At 36.8% G+C, this 15,218-nt stretch overlaps 1 protein-coding gene across 6 annotated transcripts in view; it reads right to left on the bottom strand.

The window, feature by feature from the left end:
- Window positions 1-14,699, bottom strand: part of LOC129729539 (actin-binding protein WASF3) — a 58,212-nt gene extending 43,513 nt beyond the window's left edge. The window contains exons 1-3 of one of the 6 annotated variants that reach the window (XM_055688173.1): window positions 14,488-14,699; window positions 12,401-12,559; window positions 11,846-12,315 (exon numbers count right to left, since the gene is read on the bottom strand). The gene's annotated coding sequence lies outside the window, so the exon portion shown is untranslated. Of the gene's footprint in view, window positions 1-11,845; window positions 12,560-14,487 lie in introns of all 6 variants that reach the window. The other 5 variants (XM_055688171.1, XM_055688172.1, XM_055688174.1 and 2 more) reach the window with 5 other exon arrangements.
- Between the last annotated feature and the right edge of the window lie 519 nt (window positions 14,700-15,218).

Below are 15,218 nucleotides of genomic sequence, written 5' to 3'. Positions count from 1 at the left end.
CATTGTGGGATCAACAGGCCCGGGTTTTCTACTACGTCTTGGGGCATCAGTAAATGTGCACTCTTCACAATACTTCCGCAATGCGGTTTGAACTGCTCCGACACTTAGGGAACATCCATAAATGACGTAGCTTTTTTTTTTGGTTTTTTTGACCCCCTCCTCCCCCATCGTAGCATTTCGTCACAAAGTCAGGACCCCCTCTAGATAATTACGTAACTTTATAACAACCAATATAAAATACCAATACCAATATAAAATTGGTTCAATAAGAAATCCACTTTTTGGATTTTTGTCTATGGAACGTTGCAATGTGCGACACCTTCGTTACAATTATATGTTTTAGATATTTATTTCTTAATTCAGTTTTCATCCATTTTAAGTTCAATATATAAAGCCTGCTTATAATCATTCTTGGCTTTTCTGACTTTCAGAATATATTTTAGCAATTTGAAGTCATAGACTTTCCTGGCCCATACTAGTTTCTGTTAGTGATTTGGAACCTAAGATTTTAATCTTGTTTTTAAAAGAATATTTTTCACGAATTTTGAATAATTCGGTACATACAAACACACACCGACAAGAATGTCATCAGACGTTGGCCCTGTAAAGTTCTAATTGTTTTGACGTTTGATCGGCACTCACTATATGCCGAATGAGCAGAAAGACAAATTGGAGAAAAACCATTCACATTCAGTGCGTCTTGAGCTGCCCGACAGATCAGACGTATTTTCGGTTGCTTGTGGACTGGTCTTTGACTGCCTATAGCTTCAAAGTTTGTGTTTTGTCAGTGTGTCTTTTAAAGATTACCTGGAAGTTAACTTACATCAGTCTTTCTCAAGACTACCTATTTCTTTCTTTCTCAATACTTGCAATTTGATATTATTTTTGAACTTTTTTCGTATCACCTGAAATGGCAGGACGAAAAAAGAAACCACGCATCGCTACGGGGAGGAAAAAAGAGGCATCTCTTTCGAAACTAGCTTATGTAGTGAAAATTTATATGATATTCTGCCTGAGCAAGAAGCCGGCGAAATTGAAATGGTAGAAAGTAAAACTATTCAAAGTGAAATTTCTGTAAAAAAGGAGAAAGTTCCACCTATTGTGGTAACTATTGCTTCTGAATTTAATATTTTTAAAAGAGAACTTTCTACGTTTCTCTCCGACGTCAAAGTTACTTATCAAATTGGCCGAAGAGGCGAATGCCGTTTACTGGCCCGAACATAGAAAGATTGGAATTGGAATAATTTTTTTACATATGATACGAAGAGCGCCAAGCCGTTCAAGGTCGTATTGAAAGGTCTCACCAACGATCAAACCGTTGATGAGATCAAAATTACTTTGACAGAATTACTTGGTATAGCCCCTACCCAAGTAATTCTGATAAAACAAAAATCACGAGGCGAAAACAGTCAGCGAACTGGAATTTCCCTTGTAAATTATTTAATTCATTTTAACCGCAGTGAGGTTAATAACTTAAATTTTTTTGAAAAAGCACATGCTTTATATAACGTGCGTGTAAAATGGGAATTATATCGAAAGTTTGGCGGAGGTGAAAAGCGTATCACCCAATGCCGTGTTTGCCAACGTTATGGCTATGGTTCAAAGTTCCGTAACATGGACCAAAAATGCCTCATTAGTGGAGACTCTTCTCACAAAAAGAACACATGTCCTGTGAAAGAGAGTAAAAATTTTCGCTGTGCGAATTGTAACGGCAACCATATGTCGAATTTTTATCAATGCCCAGCCCGTTTAGCAATTGTTAAGGCAAGGCAAGGTAAACAAAATTCAAAACAAAATTCTCCAAGCGTACCAGTGACGCATAGTTTACCTACTCCTTTGCATACCCGTTTAACTTATGCACAGGTTACAGGTAGTTCGAACATTATACCGCCTAGTGTTGGTAGTTCGAAAATGACCGTTAATATGGGTAAGCAAAACACGCTAGAAAATAATTGTACACCTATTACTCCAGCTAATATTGCTGCCGAAAATATTTTTTCTAATGTCAACTGCCTGAGGCCTATTACGGGAGGTAAACTTTCTTTTTCGCAACAGGCAATGTTCGATCTTATGAACGCCATGTTGCAGGCAAAATCAATGTTTGAAGCCATTCAAATAGGCACAAATTTTACTATTAAAATTGTTTCTAATTTAAAATTTGGCAATGATTTTAAATAAAACAATTAAAATATCAAATTGGAATGCTCGCTCATTGAAGGCCAATGAGAATGAGCTTTTTAATTTTTTTACAGTAAATAATGTGCATATTGCAATTATTACTGAAACATTTTTGAAACCTAACATAAAATTAAAATATGATCCCAATTACGTGGTTCATAGATATGATAGGATTCAGGGTTCCGGCGGTGGAGTTGCAATTGTTATTCATCGCCGAATCAAACATCGTGCTCTTCCCCATCTTGAGACGAAAGTTATTGAAACTTTGGGAATTGAAGTTCAAACTGAACTTGGGATTTTATTTATTGCCGCAGCATATTTACCATTTCAATGCACACCCGAGCACAAAAATTATTTTAAATGTGATTTACAAAAACTCACCAGAAATCGTTCGAAATTTTTTATAATCGGCGATTTTAACGCTAAACATCGTTCATGGAATAATTCTCAAAGTAATTCCAATGGCAGAATTTTATTCAATGATTGTTCTTCAGGATACTATTCTATTTTGTCTCCGAATAGTCCTACATGCTTTTCTTCTGTAAGAAACCCTTCAACAATTGATTTGGTGCTAACAGATCAAAGTCATGTATGTAGTCATTTGATCACACATGCTGACTTTGATTCTGATCATCTTCCAATAACTTTTTCTTTATCACATGAATCAGTTTCAAACCCTATGAGCTCTGTTTTTAATTAAAACAAGGCTAATTGGGAAAGATACAAAACTCATATTGAGAGAAATTTCAATAATGAGCTTGATTTGCAAAACGAAGTGAATATTGATTCCGCTTTGGAAGCATTAAAATGTGCAATTGTTGATGCCAGGAATTATTCTTTTCCAAAGGCTCAAGTGAAATTTGATTCACCAATAACTGACGAAAATCTTCAACTTCTAATTCGTTTGAAAAATGTCCGCAGACGTCAATATCAACGTTCTCGTGACCCTGTTTTTAAAACTATTTATAAAGATTTACAGAAAGAGATTAAACATAGATTTACTCTTCTGAGAAATCAAAATTTTGAGACTAAAGTTGAAAAATTTAAACCATATTCAAAACCATTTTGGAAGCTGTCGAAGATTCTTAAGAAACCTTCAAAGCCCAGTTTTTCCAGTTTTAAAAGATGGTGAACGTTTTGTTGTATCCAATGAACAAAAGGCTCAAAGACTTGCTCAGCAGTTTGAGAGTGTTCATAACTCAAATTTGAATTTTGTGAGTCCAATTGAAAATAAGTCACACGTCAATTTGATTTAATTTCTTCCCAGAATCTTTTACCTGCAGAAATAATTGAAACTAACTTGAATGAGATTAAATCAATTATTAAAAATTTCAAAAATATGAAAGCACCTGGTGACGATGGAATCTTTAATATACTAATCAAACATCTCCCTGAGAGCACAATGGATTTTTTAGTGAAAATTTTCAATTGCTGCTTCAAAATTGCATATTTTCCCAAATTATGGAAAAATGCAAAAATTACTCCCATTTTAAAACCGGATAAGAACCCAGCTGAAGTTTCAAGTTATCGACCAATCAGTTTGCTTTCTTCAATAAGTAAACTGTTTGAGAGAATTATTCTTAACAGAATGATGTCACACATCAACGAAAATTCAATTTTTGCAAATGAACAGTTTGGATTTCGCCATGGGCATTCCACAACTCATCAATTGCTCAGAGTTACTAATATGATACGAGCTAACAAATCTGAAGGTTATTCCACTGGAGCTGCTCTTTTAGACATAGAAAAAGCATTCGACAGTGTTTGGCATAAAGGTTTGATTGCGAAATTGCAAACTTTTAATTTTCCAATTTTCCTAATCAAAATTTTAAAAAATTATCTTACTGATCGAACTCTGCAGGTTGTCTATCAGAATTCAAAATCTGATAGATCTCCTGTCAGAGCAGGTGTGCCTCAAGGTTCAGTCTTGGGTCCAGTCCTGTACAACATATTCACTTCAGATCTTCCTGATTTGCCTCCAGGATGCACAAAGTCATTGTTCTGCGATGACACAAGCATTTCCGTAAAAGGAAAAAGTCTTCGTGTCATATGCAGTCGATTGCAGAAAAGTTTAGATATTTTTTCTTCCTACTTGCAAAAGTGGAAAATCTCTCCCAATGCTTCTAAAACTCAAATGATAATTTTTCCGCATAAGCCTAGGGCTTCTTTCCTCAAGCCAAACAATAATCACGTTGTCAAGATGAATGGGGTTATTTTAAGTTGGTCCGACAAGGTTAAGTACTTGGGACTAATTTATGATAAAAAACTTATTTTCAAAGAGCACATTGAGAGTATACAAGCCAAGTGCATCAAATATACGAGATGTTTATATCCTCTCATTAACAGGAATTCTAAACTTTGTTTAAAGAACAAACTTTTGATTTACAAACAAATTTTTAGACCAGCAATGCTTTATGCTGTACCGATCTGGTCAAGTTGCTGTTCAACAAGGAAGAAAACGCTCCAAAGGATTCAGAATAAAATTCTGAAAATGATTTTGAAGCGTCCTCCTTGGTTTGGTACACTCGAATTACATAGACTTACTGGTGTTGAACCATTAGAAGCTATGTCAAATAAAATTATTAACAATTTTCGACAAAAATCGTTGCAATCCTCAATTGCTACGATAAGCTCTCTTTATAGCCAATAAGTTAGCAATTAAGTTAGTTGTAAGTTTACTTCCCCTTTTCTGACAAGTAGGTTTAAATCCCTACGAATGATAAGTCCTAATTGCGAAAGCAAACAAATCCTAACAATTAAAATTACAAATTTCTAACAGTGTTGAGAAGTCACCATTTGTGATTGGACACACATACTCATTATTTACTAATATTTATCATAAATACTTAAGCTACTAACAAATCCCCCCTTAAAAAAAAAAAAAAAAAAAAAAAAAACTTAACGGTCGTCTCTCCCAGCCCAGATGCGAACACATGACGACTGACTTGTTATACCAGAATCTTATCTCGAGACCAACTATAAGGTTCCTGGAACCTTGAGTCATAAAATGTATAGTGCGTAAAACTTGATCCCAAGCATACAGTTACCGAAAATTAACGTTTAAATCCAACACATTAAACTACCCGGTTTTTCTCGGTTCATCTTCGGATTATCGGTTCTCTGACCACCCAGTATTTAATTAAACTAGTTGCGTATGGAAGCATTTGATTGGCATCTTTTTGTATCAAATATTTTCTGATAGTTTTCTGATGACAATATTTCAACAAAATTTCTAAATGAAAAAGAAATCCAGGTTTTTTATGAGCATTTTTTAAAATTTTTAATACTCACTTTTTCTTGCAATAAATGTACTGTATACTCACGAAACTTGCAATAAATGTTGCACAAACATCTGCCAACAATAATACGTGGAACTGTAAGGAAATCCCATAGAATTAAGATGTTGATGTTATTTATCATCGGGCGATGTGAAAATTTTGGCCAAATGTGATGCTATTTGACTGGTATTGCTAGCAAATTAAAATTTACTAGTTATCATTTTATTAGTCAGCCTTTCTGATGTCTGTGTCAGCGAAACGCAAATTACCTTTTTAGCTCAAGAGAAAGCAACACAACTTCAGAAGTGACACGAATAGAATCAGCACACACGTTTTTAAAACGAACATTGTTTGCGTTCCGTTAAATATGAGTGATATAAACCCTTGAAACTTTTCCGTGATTTTCATCATGTAATCAGGAAATGGTGGGGATAATTATCGTGGTATAAAAATTTTGTATATATTAGCTTTTTAACGACATATTAATTATTGATTTCGGGACTGTTATATGAGAGCTATTAGCAATTGTAAACTTCCATTCCGCTATCAAAAAACGTTACACGGTTTTTGCAGACTATATCCCAGTAAAGCGAAGAAAGACGTAGTCCCACATAAAAATTGAAGCTTTGCATGCAGAAATATATTTTGTTTTAAATTCAGAAAAATTAATTAAACTATCACGAAAACCAGTTTTTTTTTTCAAAGCATTTAATTATTTTGGTCGTTATATAATTGTTTGTTGGCTAAAAATGATATTATCGTATCTTGTTCTGCTAGCTATTGAGCTAACAGAACAGAGCATTTTATAAAAAAAAGGAAGGACATTAAATTCGGCGTTATGGTATTTAATGAACATCGAATGAGCACTAAATTTTCATTTTATTTCGCTAAAAAAAAACAAAAATAACCCCCGAAATATTCTCAACAAGTAACCGATCATCCTGTATAATTAGCGTATTACAAAATTATTCTACATTTCATCCATTTAACGCATCTAGATGATTGGGATACATATCCAGTGTAGAAAACAAAACAGTCAAAAAAGTTCAAATATGCATATCGTATTACAACATTGTGCCACCTTACGTTATATATGATTAGATATATAAAAAAATGCAATTTATTATGTGCTAAAAGAATGACTACCGTTTGATATCTGAGGTAACGTCGGAGGCTGTTCATTTTTTACAAAATGTGTCCCAGCATGAAAAATGAAGATGTTGTATGACCTAGTACAAAACTTACAGAAAAAAAAAAATTGAATTTGCTTTATGAATAATTTTTCTCGAACATATGCCGAGGTGCTGATACTTTATTAGAAAACTAATTACAGGAACAGCCTAGAAATCTTCAAATGCTCTAACAACCAGCAGCAGCGGTAATCTATAAAAAACCGCCACCATCAATCAACAAAAGTCACGTTGTACCTACTTACTAATCTCACTGGATGCAGTGAACGTGTAGTGTGAGACAGATTTGTAAAGGGCAAGCACCAAGAAATCGATATTTGACTTCCGCCGGTTAAAGGTACTCTCTGGTGCTGTCGGCTGCGCATGCAAACAAAAAATGGACTTGCGAAACACACCAACAGAACCACTCCTTAAACCTCGGTAGCTCGAGAAATAAAAAACCTTCACGGGGATAGGAAGACCGAAGCCAAAACGTATTTTAATTCGCGAAATGCAAGATGTCGCCCGAGGATCCGCGGAATTGTCTTGATATAACAACAATTGCCCTATGCCACCAAACAAACAAGATGTGAAACCTCCTCTGGTTTCAGATTTGCGTGTGTTTGTGTGAGTGTCAACATCTCAGTTCTTGTTTGCTGTGATGCACGGGGAGCCGGGATGGGCGTATAATTGTCTTCCCTATACCACCCACTGACCATCTCGCGTTCCCTCTGCAGAACGGAATCATCCCTTTGCGTTCGATTTTTTTGTTTCGTTTGTAACGTCATCGGTTTTATAACAACTTTCAGCAATTGGGGGAAGCAACAGAAGTCCAAAGTTTTTCATCGACGATGAATACGTTCATTGGGTGTAATTTCCCCCCGGTAGCGGAACGGTGTGAAATTCTTTTTGGCATGCTTAACGAATCAGCTGGTGGAATACGGGAGGGTTGCTCATGTCATGTGAAGGGAACAACTTTGTGAATTACGCTAATGCATTCCGAAGAGCGCAACATCCCAAGGGAAGGGAGCAGCCGGTTGGTTTGAATGAAATGCTACTTTGAGCAGGGCCGGATTTAGACGGTGGGGGCCCGGGGCAAATTTGTTTGTGAGGCCCTCTTTTCTAAAAACATTTAGAGGTAACGTTCTGAAAGGTGACGAGCAAAAAAAAAAAAAAGGTCGCCTAAGGGCTAGGGGGGCCCCTTGAATCGGGAGGCCCGGGGCATTTGCCCCCTTTGCCCCCCCCCTCAAATCCGGGCCTGACTTTGAGGCGGGGTTCGGATAAGGTTAGCTAATCTTATCGTTGTACAGTTTTTAAGTGGCTTTATCTAATGAGTGCAAAAATTTTTGAGACAGATATTTCTCTCACGTATCTCTCACGTATATACTTAAATACAACAGCAAGGCATCGTATAAACTGTATATCCTGCAATCGTATCCACAGAAAGATTAGTATTGAAGTAATTCATATTTTATTCGCAAGTTGAAAATAATCATCAAATTCGAAAATCAAATCTGAACATCTCGAATATTCCCAAATAAATGATAGTAAAGATAAAAATAAGATCAGTGATAGTTTTTGATTTATTTGTTTGGTTTCCTATACATTCGAATGGGCGAAATCAGATACAGTTAACCCACCACAAACAGTTTTCTATTTTGCTGCTGTGATTTTTAGGTTTTTACAGGAAAAATACAAATAAATTGCGTAATTGAGTAAGTTTTATTCTAAAAAAATCCGTGGCGATCAAGCGGATTGTAAAAATGACGAAGAATATTAAGCTGCTAGTGGTCCGACGAAGAATCCGACTCTGGGTATTAAGAATATGTACAAGATCAGGACGATTAAGATATTCAATAATGATAACATTCATTGTAACAATTACACATGGACTGAAAATTTTTTAGACTAAAAGGCAAGAAGCTGAATACTTTCGTTAATGTTCATCAACCAAGCTAGAAAGGTGTGACTTAAACTATAATCGAGGGTATGGAATTGATGCTACTCGAAGTCGTTGAGGTATCCGCAGGACGATTCAACTGCCAACCACACGGTGAAAGCGACGGCCTCTTGTAAGAAGACAGCATTTTCCAAACTGTTTTTTTTTTTACTTTTGATAACACAAGCATGTAGATTTTAGACGCTCAAAGGTGTGGTGCTACATTGTAGCAATTATTCACGTAGTATTGATTGTATAACAATTCCCCGAAAACCATTATCCCGAAACCCATTTTCCCGAAAGATATGTCTCCGAATGTACCGATTCCCCGAAGATCATTTCCCCGAAAGATTTTCTCCCGAATATACCAATTCCCCGAAAATTATTTTCCCGAATGCAACACTTTCCCGAAAAAATTTCCCCGAAAAACGATTCCCCGAATGTAACATTTCCCCGAAAAATAATGTATCATTTTCCGAATGTATTATTTTCCCAGAGAATGTTTCTGACGTCGTACACAAATTACGTAACGCATGAAGGGGGGGAGAGGGGTTGAGTCTGCATTACTTATTGTTACGTAGGGGGGAGGGGGTAGTAAAAACAGTTACGTCATTGTGATGTTTGCTCGAAATTCAAAATTTCAGAGGGGGGTCAGCCTGATCAGCGCTACGTAATTTTAGATGGGGGAGTCATGTCGAACGTTACCTGTCGTTACATAAGAGGAGAAGGGGGTCTGAAATCTAGATTTTTAGCGTTACGTAATTTGTGTACGACGCCTATGTACTATTTTTCCGGAAACTACAACAGAAACGTTTTACTGTAATTTGTTTTCCTTCTGTGAGGTTTGTAAACTGAGTTTGATGGAAATAATTTCAAGCCGCAGAACGGTCAAAATATGCTTAGTCTGTTACCCGATTTAACGACGAAAACAATAAACTTTATGGCCCAAACAACTCGCAAGTCTATCTACACACTTTACTAAAAAACAATGCAAAATTTAGTTAAAGGACTACCGTATAAAACGCACCAGCGGATTAAGAGCGCCCATACTATTGCTTTTGGTAAATATGCTGCATATTTTGATACGAAAACTGAAGAAAGGTGGGTTTAGGGGCGTTTCTCGCTTGAAAATGCGTGGCGGCACCAACTTTGAACTTTTGAACAAAAACTATCACCAACTCGAAAATTCCAGGACAGTTTCGAAATTTGGTCGAAAATACTTGGTTTTTTTTTTCAGATTTTTCAGTGCCCCAGAACATTGTTTTTTAACATATTTTTTCAAATAGTTACTATTAAAAAAATATTTTTTTTGTCCAAACAAACATATTTTTAGAAACTACAACTTAGGATGCATCTGCTGTGAAAATTTCATCAAAATCGATGCAATATTCTTAAAGATATGTTTATTTAAAAACATGTTGGCCTAAATTTCAGAGACAATAACAACTTTAAAACTGACTCAAATTCAGTAAAAGTTGAAAAATCAACTTCCCGGGCGGAACTCTTGAAGTTTCTGATATTTATTTGAATAAATGAGACATCGCGATTTTTAGTGATCCGTTTTCCCTATTTTTATCTTCCGGTCTATGAAAACTTTCAATAGCTCAATTTCTACATTTAAATAAGTTTACAGTAAAAACTACATATGATGCAACACACTCGTGGCCTTTGGCCAACTCGATTGTCCGGGGTGAATGCTGTCCTTACTCGCTACCGCTCGTTCGGACGTAAACTAGGGGATCACCTCTATGTTTGGAATAGACCTAGGAAATCCAACAGATCAGTTGTTCAAGTGCACGTGGCCGCCGCTTCCGACGGCGGGTCGGCGGCCGGCTCGGGCTGCGGGAGCAGTGCCGGCCTTGGGGGCCGCCACAGTCCCTTGCCCTCGATTATGCGGCAAAGCCGCATCAGGTATACACCTATGGGTACGAGCATACCTATGAGTAGGGAAATACGAATCTTTGGATAATTTTATAAAAAAACACAAGATTTAAACTTTCGTTATTTTTGTAGTTATAGAATTCAAATTCGTTTGAGCATACAAAACGCTAAGAAGTTTGAAGTAGATACATACATGAATTTTTGCTCTCATACCCATAAATTAACTCTGGGGACGCGCGACCTTCGCTGCGCGGTTTTGTCATGAATTAATTCGTTAACATTTGTTGTATGGTTTTGGTTGGGTAGATGGTCACGCGATGACCTCGCATCGATAGAATCGCGCAAATGTCTTATATACCAAAGTCGCTTTTTACGCGGGGAACACGTGCCGCGTGAAAAATACGTAAAAAACCGCGTAAAATCCGGAATACGCGTAAAAATAGCCGCGTAAAAAACCGCGTGAAAAGCGACCTTAGTGTATTACGAAAATTTTATGACCTATAAGAAAGCGTGATTAATTAGTTACTTATCATTTCGCACCTGCATCGTGAAACAATAAACCGAATTTCTTGGGGGAAAATCCTAGTATTGCTTAGAACGCGCTTTCGGGGAATAAATTTCGGAGAAAATTCACACTCGAAGAATCAAATTTCGGGGAAATGTTACATTCGGGGAATCGAAATTCGGGAAAACGGTACATTCGGGAAATCGAAACTCGGGGAAATGGTACATTCGGGAAACCAAAATTCGGGGAAATGAATTTCGGGGAAGTGGTACATTCGGGGAAACAGTACATTCGGGAAGTTGTGTTTCGGGAAAATGACTTTCGGGGAAATGTGACACAACCGCTAAATACATCTGATGATATACGGAGCATATCATGAGACTTTTGAAACACTGCAAATAACGCGGTTTCCTTTCACGTAGTTTAAAATCTGTTAAGCCAGTTCTTTTTTCAACAAAATTATTGATGAATGCGTTATTTTTTTGTTTATAGCTTTTCTGTAAGCTATTTGTGTTGAGATTCTACTTCAAAAATTCTTTTTTACACAAGAACTTTCACATTCCTTCTATTGAATTTCATCTTTCAGCCAACGTTTTTAACAGTACGTACAAGGCTGTACGAAGTCAATCAGTGGTGATATTCTCAATCATTTGCATTGCAATTGGCTCCAATGACCGCTGTTTCTATTGAGGCAAGCTTCTAAATTGAAACAGCTCATAAACATTGTCCGGCGGAATGGATTTTAAACACCCATAAGGACCGCTCTTGCTTCCAGAATGCTAAATTAGCCTCCACCGAGCATGAGCGTATGTTAAGTCTACCGTCTGGCACCACAACAACATAACCCACCTATCGAGACATCGATTGATACAAATGCTACATGATTATTACTCACTTGAATGTCACTCCTGGGCTGTGGAACGGCTATGGATGACGGAATATCACAAGGTTTTGCTTGTCGCTTGTCTTGAAGAATGATATCAGCAATGGTTCCGTCTCTCACCACGCCTATCCCCTTATCCGCTGCCGTATGAATGCGCTTCTCGTTCTTTAACTGAATTTATTTCCTTTCGATGGAAGTTTTCCTTGAACTATTACAGGTTTTCTTCACAATCGCAGATCACTCTATCACGCGCCGCTTGTTATTGGTCAAATGAACAACACTATTCCGCAGTAAAAATACACACTTTATTTTGATAACTTTAGTGAACTGCAAGACACAGCAATCTTCGCCCAACCTTTCACATCATCAAGTTGCTCCGGTTCTCGAATATTATCCTCGAGTGGCAAAAGTTACCTTCCGCAGTATCGCGTATGGTAAACTTTTGTTTGAATATTACACTAAATCCGTACAGGAAACTGCAACTAAATTTATCATCAAACTTTCACCACTTTTTTCACACAATTTCTAACTCTATGGCGAGCTAAACTGGAAAAAAATGTTGCTTACAACTTCACTCTCCTGGAGGTGCCAATCCGACGTCGTCCGCAGAGCTGTCACTTTTGCTTTGTCGACGTCTTCTTCTCCCTAAGCTGTATGCGTGCGTTCGAGTTTACGTGTGTGTATATGTGCACAAATTACGCTACCACCGCAACAGCGCGCTCGATTCTAATATGAAATTAAAAAAACTTCCTTCAATTTCGCTCTTCACCCTGCAGAAGTAGTAGTGCAGTAACGTTGAATGCCATCAACCAAAGCCGAACTAATACCACTGTCGTAAAGTGATGACAAATCAACAGTACCCTCCTGAGAATCGTAACGCAGTGTGCACAGTGGGCTGCGGGGATACTAATTCAACTTGTTTTATACTTTTTAAAATTGGGATCTCATTAACATTTATTGTACCTATATCAAATATTCTACCATTCATAAAGTAAGTATTATTGTACCACTGCAGTAGTAAATGAAGTTAGTATTTTTGTGCACTGGGTGGTAGGAGTTATGGAATTGCTTCATAGGGTCAGTGTTTTGAACATTTTGGGCAAACTAGAGGCATGATGTAAATTTTACAAACTAGTTGCCGTACCAGTGTCCTGTGTAACCTTGCAAATTCATGTAAATAATATTTGTACGTCAACATGGTTTGCAATTTTCTAAATAAGTTGTTGAAAAGCGTTTTGAACAGTACTGATTTATAGAAGAGAATAAAACATTACGTTGTATTTTTTGACGCTCTTTTCATGTGAATTAATTTCGATTTTTCCACATTACACCGGATTCTCTTTTTGCACGACCGTTTTTACACACCCGAAATAACCCAATTTTTTTTTTTTTCTTTACACAAGACGAATCCCCCGTTCAATGCAATTTAGGCAGCCGATTCTTTTTTTGCACGGTTTCTCGGAATAATATTTTTTTTATACGTAACGCATCCCTTATGGACGAAAATAAAAGTGCATATCGAGTGCATTTAAAATCCGTTAGTAAGATTGAAGCCGCACGTTTTTTTTTTTCTAAACCCTCGAAGTTGGTATAACAAATTTTGTTTTCAACTGTGCAGAAAATAGTTACACTTGAGCGGTGTTTTTCCTGAAAACATTAAGGTTGGATTTCTTTTCACTTGACGATTTTGAGCGTAAAAATCTCAGCTTCAAAGCTCGAATTGCTACTCTAAGGCCGTTGACATACTGATGCGGCCTGCGCTGTGAAGACGGCTTACCTTGCTGTGGGTTAATGTACAGCCATAAGTAGAACTAAATATTAACCTGCGGCAGAATGAGCCGCCTTCACAGTACAGGCCGCGCCAGTATGTCCACGGCTTAATTAGCGTCATTGGAGCAAACAATCTATCAAAGTTTCACACACGTAGTTTTAATGATTGAAAAAAAAAAAAATTGCAGAATGCTGATTTTTATATTGTTACCAATTTGCTTTTTATTTGTGACGTAATTCAATTTTAGACAATGTCATATCATATCTATTGAATAGGCAAAAGAAGAATGAAGACAAGGTCGTTCGTTATCAGCTTTTTATGTTTAGTCGTACTGGAAGTAGACAGAAGTCACACTATATTCCTTACGCGACTTACGACTTATTTCGTTCAAACTTGAACGTGGCAAAAAAAACCTGGACTATTTTTTGATGAATTTTCTGTTTCAAATAATACTGTTGATATTTCCGCAAATTTCACATATTAACATATTTCATTGCACATAATAATGAATTCATCTACGCAAATTGTTCTAACAAGTATTCTCTTCTATGATTTACGGCTTTATACTTGATGAAGAGAATATCATTTCAAGTACTTTTTGAGTGTACAAGTTAACGTTTCCGAAGATTTTTTCTAGATAAAATGATACTTAAAATAATTTACAAACATTTCAGTATACAGAAATTCAATGTAGATACTTTTTTGTTTACAAATTTCACAATTTATCGGTGCATACTAGACAAACGTTTGGCTCTAACTTTAACCTTTCGAAAATAACAATTCTTCGCAACAGTCCACTGTGCACAAGAATACCGTACGGCAGTTTTTCGCCTGCCTTTCAACACGTTCTTTTTCTTTGCATGTGGGTGCGGTGTTCACAAACCTAGTTTTACTGTTGTTTGAAGCACTATTTTGTTAGATATCTCAAATGAACAGCCAATGTTCTCCGAAAAATAGCCTCTATTTAGGTGTTAAGTTCCTTGCTGGCACATCAAACCCGAAAATAACATTTCTTGCCTAATGAAAACTGGGCGAACACTTCAATTTAAACACTCAACAACTCCTTCCAACTGGATCTCGAATCGGACTGCAGCACTGAAGCTGAAACCGAATGATGATAGCTTGCGGCAATTTCGCCCAAGTCGATTGAAAAGGAGAGGGCGAATTTCACCTATACACGAAGAAAGCATAACGACACGAGACAAGTCACCTGCAGCTCGACACCGCACGCACACAGTGACGAGAAGTGAATTGTTATTCATTTTGACTCCAAAGCGAAGTATATAGGAGTGACAGAGAAGAAGATACATCAACAAATGATTACTGTCGAAACAAAAAAATGCGCAGGATTACACCTTCGTTCGGATGATACGCAGCCAATACTGTGTTGCCTTTTTTACTAGATATGGATAGAATCGCAGACGGGCAGAGAGAAAGATAGTGAACATAAGTCTTAAGCCTGTAGTACACTCTTTGACCAAGCGTCAAATATTTGTCACTCTTTGACAGATAAAAATTTGGTCAAAGATAATTATTTGTCACTCTCCAATTTTTACATGGGGCAAACAACAACCATGATGTCAAATAAATTTAACCATTATGTCAGAATCAGAA

Source organism: Wyeomyia smithii, chromosome 3 (genome assembly GCF_029784165.1).
Source record: "Wyeomyia smithii strain HCP4-BCI-WySm-NY-G18 chromosome 3, ASM2978416v1, whole genome shotgun sequence".
In the NCBI taxonomy this organism is placed as follows: Eukaryota; Metazoa; Arthropoda; class Insecta; order Diptera; family Culicidae; genus Wyeomyia; species Wyeomyia smithii.
The sequence above is the reverse complement of the archived record's forward strand: the minus strand, read 5'-3'. Positions and strand labels throughout refer to the sequence as shown.